Consider the following 22,023-nt stretch of genomic DNA (forward strand, 5'->3'; position numbering starts at 1 on the left):
GAGACCTAAACTTTATGAAAATGAATCTTAATATTAATCCATATATAAAGCGCACCGGGTTATAAGCCGCACTGTCAGCTTTTGAGTAAATTTGTGGTTTTTAGGTGCGGCTAATAGTGCGGAAAATACGGTAGCTAGAATTCACTGAAAGTCAAGTATTTCTTTATATATATATATATATATATATATATATATATATATATATGAAATACTTGACTTGGTGAATTCTAGCTGTAAATATACTCCTCCCCTCTTAACCACGCTCCCGCCCCCACACACCTCCCGAAATCGGAGGTCTCAAGGTTGGCAAGTATGACTAAAGCCTTCTATGCTACTGCAAAGGTATGCGGGCAAGGTCTGTATTGCTAAAACAATTAAAACTAATGGTGGTCAAATACAGGGAGCGAAGATCGGCCAAGATCTTCAGCTCTCACTGGATCGGTTCGCAGCCGAGTGTGAAGCGACTGGGATGGGAATCAGCACCTCCAAGTCTGAGTCCATGGTTCTCTCCCGGAAAAGGGTGGAGTGCCATCTCCGGGTTGGGGAGGAGATCTTGCCCCAAGTGGAAGAGTTCAAGTACCTCGGAGTCTTGTTCACGAGTGGGGGAAGAGTGGATCGTGAGATCGACAGGCGGATCGGTGCGGCGTCTTCAGTAATGCGGACGCTGTATCAATCCGTTGTGGTGAAGAAGGAGCTGAGCCAGAAGGCAAAGCTCTCGATTTACCGGTCGATCTACGTTCCCATCCTCACCTATGGTCATGAGCTTTGGGTCATGACCGAAAGGACAAGATCACGGGTACAAGCGGCCGAAATGAGTTTCCTCCGCCGGGTGGCAGGGCTCTCCCTTAGAGATAGGGTGAGAAGCTCTGTCATTCGGGGGGAGCTCAAAGTAAAGCCGCTGCTCCTCCACATCGAGAGGAGCCAGATGAGGTGGTTCGGGCATCTGGTCAGGATGCCACCCGAACGCCTCCCTCGGAAGGTGTTTAGGGCACGTCCGACCGGTAGGAGGCCACGGGGAAGACCCAGGACACGCTGGGAAGACTATCTCTCCCGGCTGGCCTGGGAACGCCTCGGGATCCCCCGGGAGGAGCTGGACGAAGTGGCTGGGGAGAGGGAAGTCTGGGCTTCCCTGCTTAAGCTGCTGCCCCCGCGACCCGACCTCGGATAAGCGGAAGAAGATGGATGGATGGTGGTCAAATACATTTGCACAGGACTGTATTTAATATTGTGCTAGTGATATTTTGTTGACTATGTTGTGTAATTAACAACGCATTGCAGGAGAGGTCCCCCGGTGTCTTTGCGACTGGCCCAGAATGGACATGCCAAACACAGCAAACTGAAGAACAGCGGTACAGCCAGAAAAAGTAAGGCGCTCATGTGACTATGTGATTGTAACTGTTCATTTCCCATCTTCTCCCAGTGTCATGTGAAATCTCTGTTCACTACTCTAAACGGTGTCATTTTCTTTTCAGTCAGCGCTAAGGTCAAACTGAAACACAAACAAGACGCAGACTGGGAGAAGTACCTCATCTCGTGCTACGCTCGGAGGATAACCTAGGTCAAGAGGAGAGGAAAGTGTCAAGTTTTGTCTGGTATCTCATACTAAGTGTGATGTTCTAAAATAGTGAAAAATGTTAACCATTAATGTATGAGGGCCTGTATTTTATTTTATTACAACAAATTATGCCTAATATAAATGTTGACTTTTTGCAATGGATGTTATAAAAACTTGCAACATAAGTCTACGTTGCGTTGCGGCATTGTACCGTATTTTTCGGACTATAAGTCAGTTTTTTTCATAGTTTGGCCGGGGGTGCGACTTATACTCAGGAGCGACTTATGTGTGAAATTATTAACACATTACCGTAAAATATCAAATAATATTATTTAGCTCGTTCACGTAAGAGACTAGACCAGGGGTAGGGAACCTATGGCTCTAGAGCCAGATGTGGCTCTTTTGATGACTGCATCTGGCTCTCAGATAAATCTTAGCTGACACTGCTTGACACGATAAGTAATGAATAATTCCGCTGGTAATCACAGTGTTAAAAATAACAACGTATCAACCAGACTATAAAGCCATCAGCAAAACCACGCAGCACCAGAAGTCGCATTAATGGTAAGATAAGAGACTTATTATACTCTAAAAATGTTGGTCTTACTTAAAAATGCACGCATTTAGTTGTATTCAGTGTTAAAAAATTTTATACGGCTCTCACGGAAATACATTTTAAAATATTTGGCTTTCATGGCTCTCTCAGCCAAAAAGGTTCCCGACCCCTGGACTAGACGTATAAAATTTCATGGGATTTAGCGATTAGGAGTGACAGATTGTTTGGTAAACGTATAGCATGTTCTATATGTTATAGTTATTTGAATGACTTTTATCATAATATGTTACGTTAACATACCAGGCACGTTCTCAGTTGGTTATTTATGCCTCATATAACGTACACTTATTCAGCCTGTTGTTCACTATTCTTTATTTATTTTAAATTGCCTTTCAAATGTGTATTCTTGGTGTTGGGTTTTATCAAATAAATTTCCCCCAAAAATGCGACTTATACTCCAGTGCGTCCTGAGTAGTCTTGGGTTCAATCCCGGGCTCAGGATCTTTCTGTGTGGAGTTTGCATGTTCTTCCCGTGACTGCGTGGGTTCCCTCCGGGTACTCCGGCTTCCTTCTACCCCCAAAGACATGCACCTGGGGATATGTTGATTGGCAACACTAAATTGGCCCGAGTGTGTGGATGTGAGTGTGAATGTTGTCTGTCTATCTGTGTTGGCCCTGCGATGAGGTGGCGACTTGTCCAGGGTGTACCCCGCCTTCCGCCCGATTGTAGCTGAGATAGGCTCCAGCGCCCCCCGCGACCCCAAAGGGAATAAGCGGTAGGAAATGGATGGATGGATGGATATTTTACGGTAATGTGTCAACAATTTCACACAAAAGTCGCTCCGGTGTATACGTCGCACCCCCGGCCAAACTATGAAAAAAACGTTGACTTATAGTCCAAAAAATACGGTACAATGCAAAGTATTCACTGCGCTTTACTTTTTCCACATTTTGTTATGTCACAGCCTTAGTCCAAAATAGTCTAAATTCATTTTTGTCCTCAAAATGTAATTCCCGAGCGGGGACACGGCTGCTGCTCACTGCTCCCCTCACCTCCCGGGGGGTGGAACAAGGGGATTGGTCAAATGCAGATAATAATTTCACCACAGCTGACTATCAGTGGTACTTTAACTTTAACTTTAAAATTCTACTGACAATACCCCATAATGACAGTGTGAGGTTTTTTATAAAAATAAAAAAAAATAAAAAAACACGTAGATAAGTATTCGCAGCCTTTACTCAATACTTTGTTGATGCACCTTTGGCTGCAATCACAGCCTCAAGTCTTTTTGAATACGGTCCACAAGCTTGGCACACCTACATTTTTGGGCAGTTTCACCCTTTCCTGATTGGTGGTTTGCTGCAGAGATGGTTGTCCTTCTGGAAGGCTCTCCTCTCTACACAGAGGAATGTTGTAGCTCTGACAGAGTGACCATCAGGTCCTTGACTAGACTAAGATGAATGATGCAGCAAAGTACAGATACATTTTGAATGAAAACCAACGCTTCTCATCCAATCTGATGGATCTTGTGAGGTGCGGCAAACAGGAATAGGCGAAACTGCCCAAAGATAGGTGTGCCATGCTTGTGGCATCGTATTCAAAGACTTGAGGCTGTAATTTCTGCATCAACAAACTATTGAGCAAAGGCTGTGAATACTTATGTCATACTTGCCAACCCTCCCAAAAATTTCCGGGAGACTCCCGAAATTCAGCGCCTCTCCCGAAAACCTCCCGGGACAAATATTCTCCCGAAAATCTCCCGATTTTCAGCCGGAGCTGGAGGCCACGCCCCCTCCAGCTCCATGCGGACCTGAGTGAGGACAGCCTTTTTTCACTACGGGAGGACAACAGGGTGACAAGAACTAAATCATCCAGACTAGAGATACATTGTATTATTATGTTTATCTTACCTAAAAATAAATAGATATTTATTCATTTAAAAAAAAAATAATAATAAATAAATGTTTACTATATTTTGCTAAAAACATCAAAATTAATTGTATTTTAATTTGTATTTTTTCTGACTCCTTATTACATCCAGCCATAGAATTTTACATTAAAATAAACATATTTGAAATAATTAATTTTAAATTATCATAATAATTCATTTAAAATAACCATATTTAATTATTAAAATAATTGCTTGTTTATCAACAACTTTAGCATTTTATTCACTACATTTTGAAGCTCTCAGAAGCCAAGTTGTTATATTCCTAAATATTTATTTATGCAAGTTTGAAGTATCAATTATCCAAACACAGTTTTGTTTGCATATTTTCAGGATGTAGATATATATATATATATATATATATATATATATATATATATATATATATATATATATATATGTGTGTATATGTATGAAATACTTGACTTGGTGAATTCTAGCTGTCAATATACTCCTCCCCTCTTAACCACGCCCCCACCTCCCGGAGGTCTCAAGGTTGGCAAGTATGACTTATGTACATGTGATTTTTTTATTTTTAATAAATTTGCAAAATTAAGAAAAAAATATTTAACTCTATGGGGTAGTGTCTGCAGAATTGAGGACAAAAGTGTTTTTTTTTTCCATTTTGGAAAAAGGCTGCAACATAAAATGTGAAAAATGTGAAGCGCTACGAATACTTCCCGGATGCACTGTATAAGAAGAAGGCTTTGGATGGGGAAAGCATGATGACTAGACATAACCTGCAAGGTTGTTTCGTCAGATTAACTTTCTGTCTGCCAGTCTAGAAGCGGTCTTTACCATTTGCTTGTATAATAAACCATCTGTGTAAGTTGTAAGGCCATGTCACTGAATACGTTGTGTCGCAGTGCATGTGAGAATACAAATGAGAAGTTGAGTTTATTCAAAGCATCAGCAGGCAACCACAACCCTCCCACAACATTGTCCTGAGTGACGCACTCACAGCACAGTGAGCAATCCCACTTATTTGTCAGAGGAAATTTCATACAGTATCAAAGGACAGTTGAGAAGGGTCAGGGGTTTATGTGCAACCATTTTTAGAATTCTGGTTTAACATTTTAGTAATATTAAATACTAAAGTATTGCTGAATATGAGGGGGAGAAATAGGTAGACATTTTAGAACAGTGGTTCTTTACCTGGGTTCGATCGAACCCTAGGGGTTCGGCGGAGTCTCCACCACGGAGGTAAAGAGACATCCGACTTATCGTGTAAATAAAAACTTCTCCCTATCGGCGTATTATGGATGACCCCCAAACAATGTTCCCTCTAATTTTCCATCTGATTTGCAGGTTGTTTGATTGATCGATTGAAACTTTTACTAGTAGATTGCAAAGGAAGAGAATACATTATATGAAACGGTACAGTTTACACAGTACAGTACATATTCCGTACAATGGACCACTAAATGGTAACATCTAAATAAGTTTTCCAACTAGTTTAAGTCAGGGTCCACGTCAATCAATTCATGGTAATGTGTGTGAGGTGTGTAATTTGTTGTGAGTTCATGCACTGTGTTGGTTTTGTTCTTTGAACAAGGTGATGTTCATGCACGGTTCATTTTGTGCACCAGTAAAAAAACATGACTTTTTTTTTTAATTTGAAAAAAAAAACATTTTATCTTTCACTAAAGAAGGGTTGGGTGAATGCGCATATGAAACTGGTTGGGTTCCGTATAGGGATGTCCCGATCCGATATTTGGATCGGATCGGCTGCCGATATTTGCCAAAAATTGCGTATCGGCAAGGCATGGGAAAATGCCGATCCAGATCCAGTTTAAAAAAAAACTCCGGTCCGTGTTTTCCAACGCACCGATTTAAATAATACATTCCACTTTTCTGCTGCTCCGTAATTTCCGTTCCGCATTTTCCAGCACACCTTCAACACATCCACAATTCTCACGCAGTTGCTTTTAGCTGCTGGCATTACACGACAGGCTCTTCTCACTCTTTCCTGTGTCTCCCTCTCACAGACAGCGAGCGCACCTTCTTACACACGTCACATACTGTCACGTCATACGTCACATACGTATACGTCCTCTCCCAGCAGAGAGCGAGGTAGCGGCATGGCTAACGTTAGCTGTGATGCTAGCGCAGCCGCTAAGGTGCGCGCCTGCTCAAGCGTCCTCTGCGCACGGCAAATCTATGCCACGCACAAAATCAAATAAAAAAATAAGCGCATAACAATTTTCGACACACGGACACGACAGAGACAACAGTTTTCGTCATCATTGTTCAAATATTGTGACGTCTGTCGAGACGCTTATCTCCATTCGGTGCCACACGTCCACACCATCAAAATGCAGAGGCAAAACTTTCCACATCAACAACGTATGAAAAAATGTGTGATTTTTTTTAGTTGTGATTTCCTTCTCTGCATGAAAGTTTAAAAGTAGCATATATTAATGCAGTATGAAGAAGAATGTTTTAATGTAGACATGCAAGCCTTGAAAGAACATTTTGAAAATCAAGACTACATTTCCTGCAAATGGGTGCATTTCTACCCTATATTTTAACTTTAGATTTATTCTCATATCAAACTCTTTTGGCTGTCTTTTTGACACTTACCCTCCACACCCTGGATTATAAATAATGTAAATAATTCAATGTGATTATCTTGTGTGATGACTGTATTATATTGATAGTATATATCCATCCATCCATTTTCTACCGCTTATCCCTTTTGGGGTCGTGGGGGGCTCTGGAGCCTATCTCAGCTACAATCGGGCGGAAGGCGGGGTACACCCTGGACAAGTCGCCACCTCTGATAGTATATATCTGTATCATGAATCAATTTAAGTGGACCCCGACTTAAACAAGTTGAAAAACTTATTGGGGTGTTACCATTTAGTGGTCAATTGTACGGAATATGTACTTCACTGTGCAACCTACTAATAAAAGTCTCAATCAATCAATCAAAACACATAGAATCATCATACTGCTGTGATTATATGCATCAAGTGTTCATTCAAGGCTAAGGCAAAATATCGAGATATATATCGTGTATCGCAATATGGCCTTAAAATATCGCAATATTAAAAAAAGGCCATATCGCCCAGCCCTAGTTTCAATGATGCCATTTCTGTTTGTCATGTATAATTTTGTCTATTTTGTGTTTATCCTTGAATAAACAGGTCAGTTTCTTGTAACCAACCATTGTGTATTATTCAAACTCCCCTAATTCAGCTGGCTAGTTGCTATCAAGAGTACTAAAACCCTTTTCAACATGATTCTGACAACTAAGTAGGCTAAATAACTTTAAACTTTAATACATGCTCGGATAGGCCAGTATCGGTCAGTATCGGTATCGGATCGGAAATGCAAAAACAATATCGGTATCTGATCGGAAGTGCAAAAACCTGGATCGGGACATCCCTAGTTCCGTACCTCCAACAAGGTTGAGAACCACTGTTCTAGAAGAATAAAGTCAGAATTTGAACAAATGAAATTATTTAACGATTGAACAAACCCAATAAAAGCAATTAAATTGTATTTATATATCTCTTAACAAACTCACGACATCCCCTGACTACAAAGATTACATTTCAGCCCAACCGACGACTCTGGACTTTCTGTTTATACGTTTGATTTCAATGCAAGAACACAACAATCAAGAGTGATACGGACAGTGCGGCTTGCTAAATGGAAAAAAAACAACTCAGATAGCACTTGCATGGCTGCAGCAGTGGACCATCCATCCATTTTCTACTGCTTGTCCCTATCGGGGGGCAGGGGTGGCTGGAGCCTATCCCAGCTGCTTTCGGGCGGAAGGCTGGGTAAACCCTGGACAAGTCACCACCTCATCAAAGGGTCAACACAGAAGTCATCAAAAAATTGCAAGGGCAAAAAAACTGTCTTATCTACACACTTTTTATGCAACAAACCAGTGTTGTCAGCATGGTGATGCTGGCCCGAGAAACCTCCTGATTGGCTTTCAGGGACAGGTGAGCTTAATCGCCGACCAAGAAGAGGTGAGAACAGCGCTGAGAAGGATAGGTCACGTCACTGCAAGACAAGCCAAAACAGGAAGTGAAGCAAAATGAAACGTTGGGCAGGACGAAACACGAAAACATACTGTATACGTCCGAAAACTGTCTCGATTAAACTATCCCTGCTGCGTACCGCAACTACCAATAATGATGGATTAGATTTATATAGAGCTTTTCTTCATAGCGCTTCTTTGTAGGTTGATTTGTGTCTTTACGGTCCCTGACACAAGGCTGAAGCTTAGAGGTGACAGAGCTTTCGCCGTTGCTGCTCCCAAGCTCTGGAACGACCTACCCCTGAGTGTTAGACAAGCCTCCTCTCTTCCTGTTTTTAAATCTCTCTTAAAAACATACTTTTATTCCATGGCTTTTAACACTGAGTGATATCCATCCTGCAATGGCGCCCCATAATACACCTGCTGTGAACCTGTTTTTATTTATTCTATTTTAATTATTAATTTTTTATTGTGTTCTGTTTGTGTTGTGTTTGCTCGGTACTTGTTTTATCTTTTAACCTGTTCATTGTACAGCACTTTGGCTACCCCTGTGGTAAATTTTAAATGTGCTTTATAAATAAAGTTGATTTGATTTGATTTGATTTATTACAAAAGCTATTTTTTGACACTGAATTCATACAACTGATTTTTTTTGCATTTGAATTTTGTGAACTGAATTTTTTCACATAAAATGATGCTGACAATTTCAGTGAAAAAATCCATCCATCCATTCATCTTCTTCCGCTTATCCGAGGTCGGGTCGCGGGGGCAGCAGCCTAAGCAGGGAAGCCCAGACTTCCCTCTCCCCAGCCACTTCGTCCAGCTCTTCCTGTGGGACCCCGAAGCGTTCCCAGGCCAGCTGGGAGACATAGTCTTCCCAACGTGTCCTGGGTCTTCCCCGTGGCCTCCTACCGGTCGGACGTGCCCTAAACACCTCCCTAGGGAGGCGTTCGGGTGGCATCCTGACCAGATGCCCGAACCACCTCATCTGGCTCCTCTCGATGTGGAGGAGCAGCGGCTTTACTTTGAGCTCCCCCCGGATGGCAGAGCTTCTCACCCTATCTCTAAGGGAGAGCCCCGCCACCCGGCGGAGGAAACTCATTTCGGCCGCTTGTACCCGTGATCTTGTCCTTTCGGTCTTAACCCAAAGCTCATGACCATAGGTGAGGATGGGAACGTAGATCGATCGGTAAATTGAGAGCTTCGCCTTCCGGCTCAGCTCCTTCTTCACCACAACGGATCGATACAGCGTCCGCATTACTGAAGACGCCGCACCGATCCGCCTGTCGATCTCACGATCCACTCTTCCCTCACTTGTGAACAAGACTCCGAGGTACTTGAAGTCCTCCACTTGGGGCAAGATCTCCTCCCCAACCCGGAGATGGCACTCCACCCTTTTCTAGGCGAGAACCATGGACTCGGACTTGGAGGTGCTGATTCTCATCCCAGTCGCTTCACACTCGGCTGCGAACCGATCCAGTGAGAGCTGAAGATCCTGGCCCGATGAAGCCATCAGGAACACATCATCTGCAAAAAGCAGAGACCTAATCCTGCAGCCACCAAACCGGATCCCCTCAACGCCTTGACTGCGCCTAGAAATTCTGTCCATAAAAGTTATGAACAGAATCGGTGACAAATTGCAGCCTTGGCGGAGTCCAACCCTCACTGGAAACAGGTCCGACTTGCCGGCAATGCGGACCAAGCTCTGACACTGATCATACAGGGAGCGGACCGCCACAATCAGACAGTCCGTTACCCCATACTCTCTGAGCACTCCCCACAGGACTTCCCGAGGGACACGGTCGAATGCCTTCTCCAAGTCCACAAAACACATGTAGACTGGTTGGGCAAACTCCCATGCACCCTCAAGGACCCTGCCGAGAGTATAGAGCTGGTCCACAGTTCCACGACCAGGACGAAAACCACACTGTTCTTCCTGAATCCGAGGTTCGACTATCCGGCGTAGCCTCCTCTCCAGTACACCTGAATAGACCTTACCGGGAAGGCTGAGGAGTGTGATCCCACGATAGTTAGAACACACCCTCCGGTTCCCCTTCTTAAAGAGAGGAACCACCACCCAGTGAAAAAATATTGGTAGCAAAATGTGTGTTTTAAAATTCAGTGTATAAAAATTAAATGTTGTAAAATTCAGTGTAAAAAATAAAAAAAAGTTCAGTGCAGAAAAATGCAAGACCCACTTCCGGTAAACTAAGAGTGAAACAATCAATCCTATCTCCGAACCAGCCGGTGAGGTGTCAAGTTTGAAGTCACGTGACACGGGTCTTACAAAGAAGCATTTAAATGCAGCACCACATGCAAAAGTACAGGATCCGTTTTATGAAAACTTTAAATAGTGGAGGTTGCTGTGCACTTGTGAAAAAAATCCCATGGTTCTTCCAAAAAAAAAAAAAAGCTGATCACACAATAATGACTGATACTAAAAACATTGCAGATCATCTAAAAACAGAATAAAATGTTAGTTTGTTACTGAATAACACACTCAGAAGGTACATGAAAATACAGAATGGGGGATTTACAATATTAACTATCCTCAATAAAACACTGAATATTGAAAATACATGAACGTTGCTACCCCCCGGACCACATCCTTAAACGACATCCTCTATAATTGAGCAAGAACAACAAATATGCACTAAACATGGCGAAACAAACACAAAGGGTAAAAAAAAAATCCACAAATTCTGTATATCACTTTTCTGTAGAACTTTGTTGTAGAAATCTGCTTTTGTCTGACATTCGCGGCTGTGTGAACAAGTCCTGCCTCTCCTTCATGCATGGTCTGCATGGAGCTGCTCTGATGTAGTTTCCATGGTTACCGTAGTACCCCGTATGCAGAGGTGGGTAGAGTAGCCAGAAATTGTACTCAAGTAAGAGTACTGTTACTTTAGAGATTTATTACTCAAGTAAAAGTAAGGAGTAGTCACCCAAATATTTACTTGAGTAAAAGTAAAAAGTGTGTTGTGAAAAAACTACTCAAGTACTGAGTAACCGATGAGTAACATACACACACATATCATATATATATATATATACACACACACACACACACACATATATATATATATATATATATATATATATATATATATACATACATACATTGTTATATACAGTATATAATTTATATGTATTTATTTTGCCGTTTTTGTTTACATGTTAAAGGTGTTTTAATGAATATACAAGCATGTTTAACACATATAGATTCCTTTCTTTCATGAAGACAAGAATATAAGTTGGTGTATTACCTGATTCTGATGACTTGCATTGATTGTAATCAGACAGTAGTGCCGATAACGTCCTCGTTTTCAAATGGAGGAGAAAAAAAGTTCCTCCTTTCTGTCTAATACCACATGAAAGTGGTTGGTTTTTGGCATCTTATTTGTCCAGCTTCCATATTCGTTTTTATACACTTTACAAGAAATACATTGGCGGCAAACTCCGTAGCTTGCTAGCTTGTTTGCGCTGGCTTTCGGAGACTCTTATTTTGAAAGCGCAGGCGCAATGGAGCGGCACTTTTATTGTGAAGACAGGAACTGTGCAGTCAGTCTTTAGGCTTTTGACGGGATGTACGGTTGAAATAAAAAAGGGTCTTTTATCCTTCACACTTTTGATTGATTGATTGAAACTTTTATTAGTAGATTGCACAGTACAGTATATATTCCGTACGATTGACCACTAAATGGTAACACCCCAATAAGTTTTTCAACTTGTTTAAGTCAGGTCATGTGACCGCCTGGCTCTGTTTGATTGGTCCAACGTCACCAGTGACTGCATCTGATTGGTGGAACGGAGTGAACGTCACCAGTGACTGTATTTGTTGAAACGCAGGCACTATGAAGGTCTGTCTGACAGACCAAAACAAACAAAGCGTGCATTAACAGATCGATAAAAATTAGTAGCGAGTAGCGAGCTGAATGTAGATAAAAGTAGCGGAGTAAAAGTAGCGTTTCTTCTCTATAAATATACTCAAGTAAAAGTAAAAGTATGTTGCATTAAAACTACTCTTAGAAGTACAATTTATCCCAAAAGTTACTCAAGTAGATGTAACGGAGTAAATGTAGCGCGTTACTACCCACCTCTGCCCGTATGTCACTCAAAAGTGAAGATTTTAACAATTGTAATAATTTCTGTAGTTTTGAAACATCCAGCGGGCTGCATAATAAACATTGAAGCGTTTATTATGTTGTATTATGCCTGGGTAGCCCAGGTAACTGCCTTTTTTATGCTGTTTTGCAAGACCCGTGTGACCTGACCTCAAACTGGACACCTCATTGGCCGGTTCTGAGACAGGTTCGATTGCTTCGGTAATAATTTACCGAAAATGAGTCTTGTGTTTTGAAGCCGCATTTTTTTTGGAACACGTATTTTTATACCAATTTTTTAAAATTGTCAGCATAATTTGATGTAAAAAAAACAACAAAAAAAACAGTTCACAAAATTCAAATGCCCAAAATTTGGATACATAAATTCAGTGTTTTTGTAATAGACACAAATGTATCTCCATAGCTTCACAGAGAGCTGAGACCCCATCATTCAATGCTTGAATAGGTAATTTCATGAAACATTTAATAAAAAAAAAAACATTTCAACATGAAGTAATTTTTTCTCAGGCAAATCATATAGTTGATGTAGATGCCCATATCGGCTGTTCAGGTTTACTTTACAAAAGAGAAGTGTAGAATACTTCTCTTGTTGCCTTATTTGTATTAAATGTATTTATATTCTCATTTGGTGGTAACGGGGGTGTATATTGCAGCCCGGAAGAGTTAGGGCTGCATGGGGTTCTGGGTATTTGATCTGGTGTTTATGTTGTGTTACGGTGCGGATGTTCTCCCGAAATGTGTTTGTCATTCTTGTTTGGTGTGGGTTCACAGTGTGGCGCATATTTCTAACAGTGATAAAGTTGTTTATACGGTCACCCTCAGTGTAACCTGTATGGCTGTTGACCAAGTATGCGTTGCATTCACGTGTGTGTGCGTACAGAAGCCGCACATATCTTGTGACTGGGCAAGCACGTTGTTAGAATGGATGAAAAGCGGACGTGACGACAGCTCGTAGAGTACGCCAAAGGCAGTGCCTTTAAGGCACGCCCCCAAGACTATCGTTCGATAATGAAGGTTGCCTCAGCTCAGCCTGAGCCCCGACATTAATGAACTAGCATCCAAGAAAAGATGCCAGGTATCTGGCTTGAGCACAACAGATTAGATCAGTGTGTTGCAAACTGAGCAGTTTAAAGTCCTGAATGGTTGGTTTATTCATTGTTATTTTATTTTCCAATTTATTAGCCTGTGGAAAAAGTTAATGTTGATATTTACCTCAGAAGGCTGCAAATAGAAAAGAGGCATTCAATTTGTATTTAAATTGAATTTGATATGCCATTGATATTTCTTAATTATTATTATTTGAAACTCGATTTTGCATGTCACTATAAAGTTATATAAGCCTTGCTTGTTCAATATTCAATGCAAAACTTGTTTCAAAAGGTTTAAAAGGTTAATTTGTTCAACCTTGGCCCGCGGCTTTGTTCAGTTTTAAATTTTGGCCCACTCTGTATTTGAGTTTGACACCCCTGCCCTAGCGTAACAACGTTAATATATGTTTGATGAAACGTGAGTATGTGCATGAGTGTATGTATGTATATGTACTTGTATACCTTGATTATGTGTATATGTATGTTTGTACAATTTGTACATTTCAACATGAAGTTAAGATTATCATGTAGCCTCAGGTATCCACTTGTGTGATGGCGAAATTACAGCATATCCAAAACGGTTGTTTTGAATGGCTGAAAATGGGGAACATTAGCATTAATACAGGCAATTACAAATAATGAATGACTATTAAAGGGGAACATTATCACAATTTCAGAATGGTTAAAACCATTAAAAAATCAGTTCTCAGTGGCTTATTATATTTTTCGAAGTTTTTTTCAAAATTTTACCCATCACGCAATATCCCTAAAAAAAGCTTCAAAGTGCCTGATTTTAACCATCGTTATAAACACCCGTCCATTTTCCTGTGACGTCACATAGTGAAGCCAACACAAACAAACATGGCGGAAAGAACAGCAAGCTATAGCGACATTAGCTCGGATTCAGACTCGGATTTCAGCGGCTTAAGCGATTCAACAGATTACGAATGTATTGAAACGGATGGTTGTAGTGTGGAGGCAGGTAGCGAAAACGAAATTGAAGAAGAAACTGAAGCTATTGAGCCATATCGGTTTGAACCGTATGCAAGCGAAACCGACGAAAACGACACGACAGCCAGCGACACGGGAGAAAGCGAGGACGAATTCGGCGATCGCCTTCTAACCAACGATTGGTATGTGTTTGTTTGGCATTAAAGGAAACTAACAACTATGAACTAGGTTTACAGCATATGAAATACATTTGGCAACAACATGCACTTTGAGAGTGCAGACAGCCCAGTTTTCATCAATTAATATATTCTGTAGACATACCCTCATCCGCGCTCTTTTCCTGAAAGCTGATCTGTCCAGTTTTGGAGTTGATGTCAGCAGGCCAGGGAAGCTAGGGTCGATAGGGGGTTTAGCTCGCTCGTCTGCGGGAACAAACTGCCGCCATTGCTTGCCGTGCTACCGAGGTCCTTTGTCCCTGAATTGCTCACACACTCCGGCAGATTCAATGGGGGTCTGGCGGCAGATTTCTTTGACTTTATCAAATGCATCTGCTTTGAGTGTCGCAGGATATCCACACATTCTTGCCATCTCTGTCGTAGCATAGCTTTCGTCGGTAAAGTGTGCGGAACAAACGTCCAATTTCTTGCCACTTTCGCATCTTTGGGCCACTGGTGCAACTTGAATCCGTCCCTGTCCGTGTTGTTACACCCTCCGACAACACACCGACGAGGCATGATGTCTCCAAGGTACGGAAAACAGTCGAAAAAACGGAAAATAACAGAGCTGATTTGACTCGGTGTTTGAGAAGATGGCGGATTGCTTCCCGATGCTCCGAGAGCGAATATTAGAAAGGCGTTTAATTCGCCAAAATTCACCCATTTAGAGTTCGGAAATCGGTTAAAAAAATATATGGTCTTTTTTCTGCAACATCAAGGTATATATTGACGCTTACATAGGTCTGGTGATAATGTTCCCCTTTAAAAACATTAGAATTATAATAAACCAATGGTGCAAACATTTTCCGTTTAGGTCATGAAGTCCATGCAGGGCTCACATTTGCTAACCGTTGGAACATGGCTTGTTGCATGAAGCGTGGAGTTCATGCATCTTCGTGAGTCCTGCATCCTGTCAGGGACAGCGACTCAGGTCAAAGGCCTCCCTCTGCCCTCGAAGCACAATAAATAATGAGGCTTGGTCCTGCCGCTTCGTGTCCACACAGATTCCTTCTTAAGCCTGGGGGTAGGCGGAAATCGAGGCGTTTGATCTGAAAGAGTCTTGTTGCAGCCCAATGAAGGCAGCCATTGTATGTAAATTGTTTGTCCAAGACCATATGACCGCCACGGTGCAGGGCACTGGTTTGTGGCGGAGGAAGGATTAGCATTTTCCCAACGCATGAGGTTGTCCACACAGCCTTTAGGTTGCCTATAAAAACATAGTTTGATCCATCTCTTCTTATTTTTGTACACTTTGTGTGTACCACCACAGCTGCAGGTAAAATGGATTGTTCCCTTGTGTGTTACACTAACTCTTAAAGAAGTCTGAAGGAATGGCAGTGATAGCTAACAAGCTCCAGAGGACGATCATCTACTATATTTGAATGAAGGTCACTTATGAAAATGGTGGTTTGAAGTATTTTCCCCAACAGAGGTCTTTCAAACGTGTGGCTGCTTTCTTGGAGGAATTTGTTGTCCGGCTGTCGGTGCGCTTAGGAGTTCAGTATTAATACAGAGCGAGCAGATCACGTGGTTGAGCGAATGTTTCTCAATTGGCTTCAACCTGTTGCGTCTTGTGACGGTGCATGATGTTGGGCCATCGCCCCCTTTTTTATAGAGCAATGCACCACTCGCCGTTTCCTGTCTCTTGCCATATTTTCAAGTCCTTGGTCAGCATGGGTACCTTTCGGACACGGCGCTGCTTATGCCGCTTGCACCGCCGGCTAAACCTGGTAAAGATCTCAAACTACTGTTTGTACCTAATCGTTTCTGGATCGAACGTGATGTTTGTGTTAGTTGACCTCGATCTAGAGGTTTCTCGGATTGGGAAAAATTGACGATGTTGTTGTCTTTCAGACCTGGAGTCGAAAATGAACTGGGGGTCCTTTTATGCCGTGATCAGCGGCATAAACAGGCATTCGACAGGCATCGGACGGATTTGGCTCTCCGTCATCTTCATTTTCCGTATCTTTGTCCTGGTGGTCGCGGCGGAGAGCGTTTGGGGAGACGAGAAATCCGGCTTCACCTGCAACACCCAGCAGCCCGGCTGCAACAGCGTCTGCTACGACCAGTTCTTCCCCATTTCGCACATCCGCCTGTGGGCTCTGCAGCTCATCCTGGTCTCCACGCCTGCTCTCCTGGTGGGCATGCATGTGGCCCATCGGCGCCACATTGACAAGAAGATCCTAAAGCGGGCCGGGCGAAACAGCCCGAAAGAGCTGGAACATATCAAGAACCAGAAGTTTCGGATCACCGGAGCACTGTGGTGGACCTACATGATCAGCATAGTCTTTCGAATCATCTTTGAGGTTGCTTTTCTCTACATTTTCTACATGATCTACCCGGGCTTTAGGATGGTGCGCTTGGTGAAGTGTGACTCGTACCCGTGCCCCAACACCGTGGACTGCTTTGTGTCCAGGCCCACCGAGAAGACCATCTTCACCGTCTTCATGCTGGCAGTCTCCGGAGTGTGCGTGCTGCTCAACTTGGCCGAGGTCGCGTACCTCATGGGAAGGGCCTGCAAACGCTGCCTTCGCCGCACTGAGGAAGAGTCCAAAGTTGACTGGATGAGTCAAAAATTGTCTTCCTACAAAGTGAGGTCAATCAGTTGATAGCAGACACTGAGAACTGTGACATACCTTAGTATGTCCTCTTCCACATACTAAACATTATGATTTATATACAGTGGATTGTAGTATACGATATTTATGCTATAAAGTGTTATTTATTGTTTTTCTTCTTAGTTATAACTGACACTAGCTGTATTTGCCATTAGATCTTGGAGTCATCTTAGAACAGGGGTGTCCAAACTTGTTCCACAAGGGTCACATACTGGAAAGTCAAAACATGCGTGGGCCATTCGATCTTTATTTTGCCTAAAGAAATACTGAAAGGTTACAAAGTGTAGTCTCAGTAAATGTCAGCATTTTCTAACTACAATATGTCTTTTTGGTTGAATTTTATTTTGACAATACTACGCTGCAGTCCAACAAAACTCAAGCTGCGGGCCATTAATGAAAAGTTTATGTAACTTACCAGTTCTGCTACATTTGGTTAGAATGAAAATACAGAGACTCAAACAGTACTAGCAGTACTCTTTAGGTGGAACTGCACTTTTTGGGGGAATTTTGCCTATCGTTCACAATCATGATGAAAGACATGACGACGGATGGATATTTTTAAGGCATTGTAAAAATTAAATGTAAATAAAAGTCTACTCACAGAGGAGCCAATGGGAGGTCCTCTATTCCGCCATAAAATCTGATAAATAACCATCCAAAAAGCGCCAACAATACCGTATTTTTCGGACTATAAGTCGCAGTTTTTTTTTATAGTTTGGCCGGGGGTGCGACTTATAATGCGGTGCGCCTTATGTATGAACAAAGTTTTAAAATATGCCATTCATTGAAGGTGCGCCTTATAATCCGGTGCGCCTTATAGTGCGGAAAATACGGTAGTTCTCAGCGCATTCAATCGATCATAACTGTTTCAGTTTGTTTTAGAAGACGTTTCGCTTCTCATCTGAGCAGACTTCATTAGTTCATGCTCTTACACTCAGATTGGTCAGATCTAGTCTGAAAAATTATTCTAAGTATTTTTTCCTAATCAAATCAAGTTTTGAAAAGGCAATTTTTACTGACTTAGATTTGTCAAATCTAGTCGGAAAAAAAAAAACTGATCACGTCTAAAAAAATATTTTTTTCTAAGATAATAAAATGTAAAATATATACTGGATTTTTCGGACTATAAGTCGCATTTTTTTTTATATAGTTTGGCCGGGGGTGCGACTTATACTCAGGAGCGACTTATGTGTGAAATTATTACCACATTACCGTAAAATATCAAATAGTATTATTTAGCTCATTCACGTAAGAGACTAGACGTATAAGATTTCATGGGATTTAGCGATTAGGAGTGACAGATTGTTTGGTAAACGTATAGCATGTTCTATATGTTATAGTTATTTGAATGACTCTTACCATAATATGTTACGTTAACATACCAGGCACGTTCTCAGTTGGTTATTTATGCCTCATATAACGTACACTTATTCAGCCTGTTGTTCACTATTCTTTATTTATTTTAAATTGCCTTTAAAATGTCTATTCTTTGTGTTGGTTTTATCAAATAAATTTCCCCCAAAAATACGACTTATACTCCAGTGCGACTTATATATGTTTTTTTATTCTTTATTATGCATTTTCGGCCGGTGCGACTTATACTCCGAAAAATGCGGTACTCCATTTACATTTCGGGACTTGAATATTAAGGAAGTATTAGTGATATTGTTTTCACAAGCGCTAACGCAGACAGACTATTTATAGCGGTGCCGTAATCAATACTGTGTGTCCCTATGTTTACATCACCGAGTGGTCTGCTGTTTCCTTGCTTCCTTGCTCCGTGGAAGTTTATGGTCGATTTATTGTTTATTGTAGATCATAAATCATGCCTGGACACCTAAAGTGGATTTCAAAGTTGACCAACTTGTCGGATTATGTCCTCATCCTTCTACTTTTAAGGTGAGAGGCATTATTTATGACAGAGAATAAACTTTCATGAGCTCCGAGGCAAGAAAGCAGCTCACCAGCCGATGGTTTCAATATAGCAGCATAAGCTATTTAGCACTATGAGATCTCGTCGCCGCTATAAATAGTTTGTCTGCGTTAGCGCTTGTAATAACATTATCACTAAAACTTGGTTAATATTCAGATCACAAAATGAGATGACCTCGCATTGACTCCATGGTAAGCAGACTTTTATTTACGAGTTAGAATGTACTAAAAAACAAGATACATCTGTCTTCTTGTCTCTCATAATGATTGTGAACGATAGGCAACACTCCAAAATAAGTGCAGTTGTCCTTTAAATGCCCCCCAAATATATTTATTGTTACATTGAAGACTGAGTTTGGCACATTTTAAAGGGGAACATTATCACCAGACCTATGTAAGCGTCAATATATACCTTGATGTTGCAGAAAAAAGACCATATATTTTTTTAACCGATTTCCGAACTCTAAATGAGTGAATTTTGGCGAATTAAACGCCTTTCTAATATTCGCTCTCGGAGCGATGACGTCACAACGGGGCGTCACATCGGGAAGCAATCCGTCATTTTCTCAAACACAGAGTCAAATCAGCTCTGTTATTTTCCGTTTTTTCGACTGTTTTCCGTACCTTGGAGACATCATGCCTCGTCGGTGTGTTGTCGGAGGGTGTAACAACACGAACAGGGACGGATTCAAGTTGCACCAGTGGCCCAAAGATGCGAAAGTGGCAAGAAATTGGACGTTTGTTCCGCACACTTTACCGACGAAAGCTATGCTACGACAGAGATGGCAAGAATGTGTGGATATCCTGCGACACTCAAAGCAGATGCATTTCCAACGATAAAGTCAAAGAAATATGCCGCCAGATCCCCATTGAATCTGCCGGAGTGTGTGAGCAATTCAGGGACAAAGGGCCTCGGTAGCACGGCAAGCAATGGCGGCAGTTTGTTCCCGCAGACGAGCGAGCTAAACCTCCTATCGACCCTAGCTTCCCTGGCCTGCTGACATCAACTCCAAAACTGGACAGATCAGCTTTCAGGAAAAGAGCGCGGATGAGGGTATGTCTACAGAATATATTAATTGATGAAAACTGGGCTGTCTGCACTCTCAAAGTGCATGTTGTTGCCAAATGTATTTCATATGCTGTAAACCTAGTTCATAGTTGTTAGTTTCCTTTAATGCCAAACAAACACATACCAATCGTTGGTTAGAAGGCGATCGCCGAATTCGTCCTCGCTTTCTCCCGTGTCGCTGGCTGTCGTGTCGTTTTCGTCGGTTTCGCTTGCATACGGTTCAAACCGATATGGCTCAGTAGCTTCAGTTTCTTCTTCAATTTCGTTTTCGCTACCTGCCTCCACACTACAACCATCCGTTTCAATACATTCGTAATATGTTGAATCGCTTAAGCCGCTGAAATCCGAGTCTGAATCCGAGCTAATGTCGCTATAGCTTGCTGTTCTTTCCGCCATGTTTGTTTGTGTTGGCTTCACTATGTGACGTCACAGGAAAATGGACGGGTGTTTATAACGATGGTTAAAATCAGGCACTTTGAAGCTTTTTTTTAGGGATATTGCGTGATGGGTAAAATTTTGAAAAAAACTTCGAAAAATATAATAAGCCACTGAGAACTGATTTTTTAATGGTTTTAACCATTCTGAAATTGTGATAATGTTCCCCTTTTAGAACGGCCTTCAGTTTCCATTGACTGCTAATATCATTCATTGAACAATACAATGGTACCTAGGTCTTTGTCCGCCCCACTTTTTGTAGGATTCTTTTGTTCGACCTACATTTTCATGAACATTGTTTTCATATAACGTTGCGCATAACAAACTACTCAATTTGAATGCGTATCCTTCTGCAGAATCGATGCTCAAACAAAGCATCCGACATATTGGTCACACCGTGTCTGTACTTTAGATTTTTTGGGGGGGGGGGAAATAAGCCACAATGGGACCATAAAAAGTTGAATGCGAAGAATTTAAAAAATATTGAACTATTGAATTCAAAATACAACGCAGTCTGTAAGCAAAGAAATGTATCCATTCCATTTATTATATGTATTTTATTTTATTTGTATATATAAAACTGTAATCATCTATAAAATTTGGTTTCTGTTAATACGTTTGGGTATCTAAGTGGAGTGTTTATTTATTATGGGGTAAATTGCTTCAGTTTTCGGAAACCGAGGTACCACTGTTTCTGTGTTACTGTGTTTGTAGCATAGAGTTATGTTCTGTGTGTGTTACAGGGTCAAATCCTGCTATAGTAGCAAACCTATAAAATGTATTTAGGGCCTAGTGCAGGGGTAGGGAACCTATGGCTCTAGAGCCAGATGTGGCTCTTTTGATCAAATCAAATCAAATCAAATCAACTTTATTTATAGAGCACATTTAAAATTTACCACAGGGGTAGCCAAAGTGCTGTACAATGAGCAGGTTAAAAGATAAAACGAGTACCGAGCAAACACAACACAAACAGAACACGATAAAAAATAAATAATTAAAATAGAATTAATAAAAACAGGATCACAGCAGGTGTATTATGGGGCGCCATTGCAGGATGGATATCACTCAGTGTTAAAAGCCATGGAATAAAAGTATGTTTTTAAGAGAGATTTAAAAACAGGAAGAGAGGAGGCTTGTCTAACACTCAGGGGTAGGTCGTTCCAGAGCTTGGGAGCAGCAACGGCGAAAGCTCTGTCACCTCTAAGCTTCAGCCTTGTGTCAGGGACCGTCAACAGCAGCTGATCGGCTGATCTTAAGGATCGGGTGGGGCAGTAAGGCTGAAGGATGACTGCATCTGGCTCTCAGATAAATCTTAGCTGACACTGCTTGACACGATAAGTAATGAATAATTCCGCTGGTAATCACAGTGTTAAAAATAACCACGTATCAACCAGACTACAAAGCCATCAGCAAAACCACGCAGCACCAGAAGTCGCATTAATGGTAAGATAAGAGACTTATTATACTCTAAAAATGTTGGTCTTACTTAAAAATGCACGCATTTAGTTGTATTCATTGTTAAAAAATATTTTTA

The 22,023-nt window shown here is 41.5% G+C and overlaps 1 pseudogene; it reads left to right on the top strand.

Annotated features, from left to right (window-relative positions):
• LOC133575121 (uncharacterized) overlaps positions 1–17,076 on the top strand; it is a 47,462-nt pseudogene extending 30,386 nt beyond the window's left edge.
• Positions 17,077–22,023: the final 4,947 nt, after the last annotated feature.

The sequence above is a fragment of the Nerophis lumbriciformis genome, linkage group LG35 (genome assembly GCF_033978685.3).
Source record: "Nerophis lumbriciformis linkage group LG35, RoL_Nlum_v2.1, whole genome shotgun sequence".
Taxonomy (NCBI): domain Eukaryota; kingdom Metazoa; phylum Chordata; class Actinopteri; order Syngnathiformes; family Syngnathidae; genus Nerophis; species Nerophis lumbriciformis.